The sequence below is a fragment of the Symphalangus syndactylus genome, chromosome 23 (assembly GCF_028878055.3).
Source record: "Symphalangus syndactylus isolate Jambi chromosome 23, NHGRI_mSymSyn1-v2.1_pri, whole genome shotgun sequence".
NCBI classification, from domain to species: domain Eukaryota; kingdom Metazoa; phylum Chordata; class Mammalia; order Primates; family Hylobatidae; genus Symphalangus; species Symphalangus syndactylus.
The window spans coordinates 50,634,354-50,642,374 of NC_072445.2; the positions used below are offsets into that span (position 1 = coordinate 50,634,354).

The 8,021-nt window shown below is 35.7% G+C and overlaps 1 pseudogene; it reads right to left on the reverse strand.

The window, feature by feature from the left end:
• Positions 1 to 7,016: 7,016 nt before the first annotated feature.
• Positions 7,017 to 7,092, reverse strand: LOC129473906 (uncharacterized; annotated as a pseudogene).
• Between the last annotated feature and the right edge of the window lie 929 nt (positions 7,093 to 8,021).

The window sequence follows — 8,021 nt, forward strand, 5'->3', positions numbered from 1 at the left end:
CAGCAGTGAGCAAAATGAAGTCTCTGACATACAGGACTTAATTTCCAGCTCATCCTGTTTCTTCCTACCTTCAGATCTTCCTTCTGGGATTATTTTCCCTCTTCTTCCTGTATATCTCTTAGATGTTCTTCTACTGGGGGTTTGTTGAATCTTAATTCTTTTTGCATTTTAGATAGCTTTATTGAGATATAATTTGCATACCACACAATTCCCCTATTTAGAGTATATAAATGTTTTTTAGCATATTCACAGATATGTGCTATCATCACCACAGTCAATTTTAGGACATTTTCATAACCTCAAAGAGAAACTCTACCTGTTAGCAGTCACTCTATAGTGGATTGAACAGTGTCCTCCCCAAATTCGCATCTACCTGGAACCTCAGAAAGTGACCATGTTTGGATATAAGGTCTTTGCACATGTAATTAGTTAAGATGGGGTCATACTGGATTAGCATGGGCCCTTGAGCCAGTAATGAGTGTCCTTATAGAAGGGGAGAGGACACACAGAGAAGAAGACCACGTGAAAATAGAGGAGGCTGGGTGCGGTGGCTCATGCCTGTCATCCCAGCACTTTGGGAGGCCAAGGTGGGTGAATCATCTGAGGTCAGTAGATCGAGACCAGCCTGACTAACATGAAGAAACTCTGTCTCTACTAAAAATACAAAAATTAGCCGAGCATGGTGGCGCATGCCTGTAATCCCAGCTACTTGGGAGGCTGAGACAGGAGAATCACTTGAACCTGGGAGGCAGAGGTTGCTGTGAGCTGAGATCACGCCATTGCACTCCAGCCTGGGCAACAAGAGTGAAACTCCATCTCAAAGAAAGAAAGAAAGAAAATAGAGAAAGAGACTGGAGGGATGCAGCTGCAAGCCCAGGAACACCAAGGTTTGCCAGGAGCCACCAGAAGCTAGAATGGGGGGAAGGAAAGAGTCTTTCCTAGAGCCTCCGGAGATAGCATGGCTGATATCTTAGATCTAGCACTTCTGGCCTCCAGAACTGAGAGACGATATGTTTCTGTCGTTTTAAGCCATCCAGTTTGTGGTAGTTTGTTATGGCAGCCCTGAGAAACAAATGCACTCTCCATTTCCCCATTCTCCCAGCACCTGGCAACCATTAGTCTGTTTTTTATCTCTATGGATTTACCTATTCTGGACATTTCATATAAATGGAATCACGCAGTATGTGTCCTTTTGTATTTGTATTCTGTAGCTGAGCATAATATGTTCCAGGTTATTCATGTTGTGGCGTGTGTCAATGCTTCTTTTTTTTTTTTTTTTTTTGAGACAGAGTCTCGTTCTGTTGCCCAGGCTGGAGTACAGTGGCATGATCATAGTTCACTGTAACTTCGAACTCTGAGGCTCAAGGGGTTCTCTTGCCTCAACCTCCTCAGTAGCTAGGACTATAGGCATGTGTCACCACAGAAGGTTAATTAAAAAAGAAAAAAATTTTTTTTTTTTTTTTGTAGAGATAGCATCTTGCTATGTTGCCCAGGCTGGTCTTGAACTACTGGCCTCAAGGAATCCTCCCACCTTGGCCTCCAAAAGTGCTGGGATTACAGGCATGAACCCCCATGCCTAGCTGATACCTCATTTCTCTTTACAGACAAATAACATTCCACTGTAAGGATATACCACATTTTGATTATCCATTCATCAGTTGATTCACATTTGGATTGTTTGCAGCTTTTGGCTTTTATGACTAATGCTAATATAAAATTCACGTACAAGTTTTTGTGTGGACATAAGTTTTCATTTCTCTTGAATATATACTTAGAAGTGGAATTGCTGGGTCATCTGGTAAATCCATATTTAATCATTTTAGGAACTGGCAGTTTGCTTTCTGCCATTTTACTTTCCCACCAGCAGTGTGTGTGGTTTCCAGTTTCTATCCATCCCCACCAACGCGTGTTATTATCTGACTTTTGGATTCTAGCCACCCTGCTGGTTGTGCACTGGTCACTCATAGTGGTTTTGATTTACATTACCTTGATGACTAATGATGTCAATCATCTTTTCATGTGTTTATTGGCCATTTGCATATTTTCCTCAGAAAAACATCTGTTTTGATCCTTTGGCTAATTTTAAAATTGGCTTACTTACCTCTTTATTTTTGAATTGTGTTTTTTATACCTTCTAGATGAACATCCCTTATCAAATATGTGATTTGCAAATATTTTCTTCCACACCGTGGAAGACATTGTCTTTTCAGTTTCTTAATTGTATCCTTTGAAGTGCAAGTTTTTAATATTTATGAACTCCAATTTATGTATATTTTCTTTGTTGCCTTTGTGTCACATATAAGAATCCGTTGTCAAATCTGAGGTCATGAAGACTTACCCCTCAGTTTTCTTAGCTATAAAACTCTTATAATATTTATGACTGTTATTCATTTTGAGTTAATTTTTGTGTATGGTGTGAGATAAGAGTTCAGTTTCATTCTTTTGCATATGTTTATCCAGTGGTCCCAGTCATCTGTTGGAAAGACTATTTTTTCCCCATTGAATGGTGTTTTACGTTTTTCAAAAATCATGTGGCCATAGACACATGGTTTTATTTCTAGACTCTCAATTCGATTCCACAAATCTATATGTCTATCCTTATGCTAGTACCACACTGTCTTGACTACTGTTGCTTTGTAAAAGTTTTGAAATCAGGAAATATGAGTCCGACTACTTTGTTGTTCTTCTTCAAGATTGTTTTGGATATTCTGGGTCATTTTTAATCCCATACCAATTTTGGAATCAGCTTGTCAATTTCTACAAAGAAGTCAATTCTGGGATTCTGATAGAAATTGCATTGAATCTATACATCAATTTGGGGAATATTGCCATCTTAACAATGCTAAGTCTTCCAATTCATGAACGTTAGATATTCATTTATTTACATCTTCTTTAACTTTTTTCAACAATGTTTTATACTTTCAGAAGTGTATATTATAAATTTCTTTTGTGAAATTTGTTCCTAGGTGTTTTATTCCTTTCAAAGCTATTGTAAATGGAATTATTTTTTAAAGAATGTTGTATTTTTGGATTGTTCATTGTGAAAGTATAGAAATACAATTGAGTTTTGTATATTGATCTTATGCTCATCACCTTGATGAGCACATTTATTAGTCCTAGTAATTTTTAGTGAAGTCATTAGGATTTTCTAGATACAAGAGATCATATTATCTATGAAAACGTTAGTTTTACTTTGTCCTTTCCGGTATGGATGCCTTTTCTTTTCTTGCCTAATTGCCATAGCTATTCTATGTTGAATAGAAGTGGTGAGAACAGACATCTTTGTACTTTTCTTAATCTTAGGAGGAAAGTATCCTGTTTTTCATCATTAATTACGGTTCTAGCTGTGGGTGTTTTCATAGATGCCCTTTATCAAGTTGAATAAATTATCTTCTCTTCTTAGCTTGTTGTGTGTGTTTAATCCTAAAATGATGTTGAGTTTTGTCAAACACCTTTTCTGCATCTACTGAGATGATCTTGTGGATGTTGCTTTTTATTGTATTGCTATGGTGTTTTTCATTAGTTGAGTTTTGGATGGTAAACCAACCTTATATCCTAGGATAAATCCCACTTGTATGGTGCATCATTCTTTTCATACATTGCTAGATTTGGTTTGTTCGTATTTTGTTGAGAATTTTTGCATTCATATTCATGAGATAATGTTCTTTGATTTTCTCGAAATGTCCTTATCTAGTTTACTATTAGTCCAGTTAATACCAGACTCATAGAATGAGGTGGGAGGTGTTCCTTCCTCTTGTATTTTTTGGGAAAAGTTTATGAATTGTTGGTATTAATTCCTTAATGTTTGATCAGTTTCAGTGGTGAAGCCACCTGGGCCTGGACTTTTCTTTGTGGATAGTTTTTTAAAAAACTTATCTCAACTTTTATTTTAGATTCAGGGGGTACATGTGCAGGTCTGTCATATGGGAACACTGTGTGACACTCAGGTTTGGAGAGCAGATGATCCTGTCACTCAGGCAGTGAGCACAGCACACAATAGGCAGTCTCTCGATCCTCACCCACCTCATGCTGTTCCCACTGCTGCAGTCCCCAGAGTCCATTGCTCTCATCTTTATGTCCATGTGTACTCAGTGTTTAGCTCCCACTTGTAAGTGAGAATATGCAGTATTTGGTTTTCTGTTACTGCGTTAATTCATTTAGGATAATGGTCTCTAACTGCTTCCATGTTGCAGCAAATAATATGAATTCCTCCTTTTCATGGCTGCATAGTATTTCATGGTGTATGTGTACCCCATTTTCTTTATCCAGCCCACTGTTGATGGGCACCTAGGTTGACTCCATATCTTTGCTATTGTGAATAGTGCTGCAATGAACATACAAATGCATGTGTATTTTTGGTAGAATGATTTATTTTCCTTTGGGTATTTCTGTAGTAATGAAATTGTTGGGTCGAGTGCTGATTTAAGTTCTTTGAGAAATCTCCAAACTGCTTTCCACAGTGGCTGAACTAACTTACATTCCAATCCAAAGTGTATAAACATCCCCTCTTTTATGCAGCCTCTTCCACATCTATTTTTGTTTGACTTTTTAGTAGTAGCCAGTCTGACTGGTATGAGATGTAGTAGTGGTAGCCAGTCAGAATGGCTAATAATAAAAAGCTTTTATTTGCAGTTTTGATTTGCATTTCTCTACTGATTAGTGATGAGCATTTTTCATATGCTTGTTGGCTGCTTGCATGTCTTCTTTTGATAAGTGTCTGTTCATGTCCTTTGCCCACTTTTAAATGGGGTTGTTTTTTTCTTGTTAATTTATTTAAGATCCTTATAGATTCTGAATGTTGGACCTTTATTGGATGCACAGTTAGCAAATATATTCTCCCATTCAGTTGGTTGTTTACTGTGTTTGTTGTAGTTTCTTTCATTGTGTGGAAGCTCTTTAGTTTAATTAGGTCCCACTTACCAATTTTTGTTTTTGTTGCAATTACTTTTGAGGACTTAACCATAAATTCTTTGCCAAGGCCAGTGTCAAGAAGGGTATTTCCTAGGTTTTCCTTTAGGATTTTTATAGTTTCAGGTCTTACATTTAAATCTTTAATCTACTTTGAGTTAATTTTTGTATATAATGAGTGGTAGGGGTCCAGTTTCATTCCTTTGCATATGGCTCACCAGTTATCCCAGCACAATTTATTGAATAGCCAATCTTTTCACATTGCTTATTTTTGTCAGTTTTGTTGAAGATCAGATGGTTGTAGGTGTGTGAACAGTTTATTTCTGTTCTCTATTCTGCTTCATTGGTCTATATCTCTGTATTTGTACCAGTACTATGCCGTTTGGGTTACTGTAGTGTAATAGTAGAGTCTGAAGTTGGGTAGTGTGATGCCTTCAGCTTTGTTCTTTTTGGTTGAGATTCCTTTTGCTATTCAGGTTCTTTTTTGGTTCCATATGAATTTTAGAATTTTTTCTAATTCTGTGAAAAATGATCTTGATAGTTTGATAGGAATAGTGTTGAATTTATAGATTGCTTTGGGTAGTATGTCCATTTTAATGATACTGATTCTTCCAATCCATGAGCATGGAATGTTTTTTCATTTGTTTGTGTCATCTATTATTTCTTTCAGCAATGTTTTACAGTTCTCCTTGTAGAGATCTTTCATTTCCTTGGTTAGATGTAAGCCTAGATATTTTATATTTTTTTGTGGTTATTGTAAATGGGATTCCATTCTTGATTTGTCTCTCAGTTTGAATGCTATTGGTGTATAGAAATGTTACTGATTTTTGCACATTGATTTTGTACCCTGAAACTTGACTGAAATCATTTATCTGCTCTAAAATTCTTTTGGTGGAGTCTCTAGGGCTTCCTAGGTATAGAATTATATCATCAGCAAAGAGATAATTTGACTTCTTCTTTTCCTATTTGGATGCCTTCTTTTCTTTTGCTTGATTGCTCTGGCTAAGACTTCCAGTACTATGTTGAATAGGAGTGCTGAGAGTGGTCATCCTTGCCTTGTTCCTGTTCTTAAGGGGAATGCTTCCAGTTTTTGCCCATTCAGTATGATGTTAGCTGTGGGTTTGTCATAGATAGCTCTCATTTTGAGGCATGTTCCTTTGATGCCTAGTTTGTTGAGGGTTTTTATCATGAAGGATGTTGGATTTCATCAAAAGCCTTTTCTGTGTCTATTGAGATGATCATATTGTTTTTGTTTTTAATTTTGTTTATATGGTGAATCACATTTATTGATTTGTGTATGTTGAACCAGCCTTGCATTCCAGGAATGAAGTCTACTTGGTCATGGTGAATTGACGTTCTGATGTGCTGCTGGATTCAGTTTGCAAGCAGTTTTTGAAGACTTTTGCACATATGTTCATCACAGATATTAGCTTGTAGTTTTCTTTTTTCATGTGTCTGACAGGTTTTGGTATCAGGGTGATGGTGGCTTCATAGAATGAGTTAAGGAGGAATCCCTTTTCTTTGTGTTTTTTTTGTTTGTTCGTTTGTTTGTTTGTTTTTGTAATAGTTTCAGTAGAATTGGTACCAGCTGTTCTTTGCATATCTGGTAGAATTCAGCTGCAAATTCATTCTGTACAGGGCTTTTTTGGTTAGTATGTTTTTTATTACTGATTCAATTTTGTAACTCAGTATTGATCTGTTCAAGGTTTCAATTTCTTCCTGATTGAATCTTGGGAGGTTGTGTGTTTCTCCAAATTTATCCATTTTCCCTACATTTTCTAGTTTGTGTGCATAAAGCTGTTTATAAAAGTGTCTGAGAATATTTTGTATTTCTGTAAGATTGGTTGTAATATCACCTTTGTCATTTCTGATTATCATTATTTGATCTTCTCTCTTCTTTGTTAATCTAGCTAGTGGCCTATCAATCTTATTTATCCTTTCAGAGAACCAACTTTTGGTTTCTTTGATCCTTTGTGTGAATTTTTCGTTCTCAATTTCATTCAGTTCTACTCTGATTTTAGTTATTTCTTTTCTTTTACTGGTCTTGGAGTTAGTTTGTTCTTGTTTTTCTAGTTCGTCTAGGTGTGATGTTAGATCATTAATTTGAGACCTTTGGTGCTCCACACATTCAGATTAACTTCTCTAGTAACAAACTATAGAAATGATCCCTGAAAGTATAATCTTAGTTTTTTAAAAAATTACAAATTCAATTTCTTTATTATGTGTCTACTCAGATTGTCTATTTCTTAAGTCAGCTTCAGTAGTTTGTGTCTTCCTAGGAATTTGTCCATTTCATCTAAGTTATCTAATTTAGTGGCATACAATTGGTTGTAGTATTCTTTATGAACCTTTTATTTGTATAAGATTGATTGTAATCTCCTCTTTTCCACTTTTGATTCTGGTAATTCAATTCTCTCTGTTTTCTTGGTTAATGTAGCTTAAGTTTTGTTAATTTCTTAGTTTTTTCAAGGAGCCATCCTTTAGTTTCACTGACTTTCTCTATTGTTTTTGTATTTAATATTTCACTAATTTCTCCTTTAATCTTTATTATCTCCTTCCTTCTGCTTGCTCTACTTTTTAGGTTTAGTTTGCTCTACTTTCTCCAGTGTCTTAAAGGGGAAGCTTATAATATTGATTTAGGACTTTCTTTCACTCTAAACTGCATCTCTCTTAATCTTTCTTTTATATTTTTCATTTGCTTTTATTTTGTGTCAAGTTACGCACAATCTCTTCAGATCTATCTATCAGTTCACCAATTGTCTTTTCAGCTATCACTTATCTGTTTTTTATATAGCTATTCAGTTTCTTCTTTCAACCACCACCATCTTTTTTCCTATAATTTCTATTAGGTTATTTTTCAAATTCTGCCCAGGCATATTTAATAGTGCTTTTTCCTTTGATATTTTAAAATCCCAACTTTTGTTGCTTTAAACATTTTACAGTTATTTTATACTCTGAAAATATAATATCTCATAAGTCCAACATTTGCAGTCATTAGGACCTCCAAATCTTTTGTTTCTGATTTCTACTGACTCTTGTTCATGGGGCTTCCTTCCTCAGATGCTTCACACATTTTGATTGTGACCTCATATTTGGCAGAACTGAATCTGTGG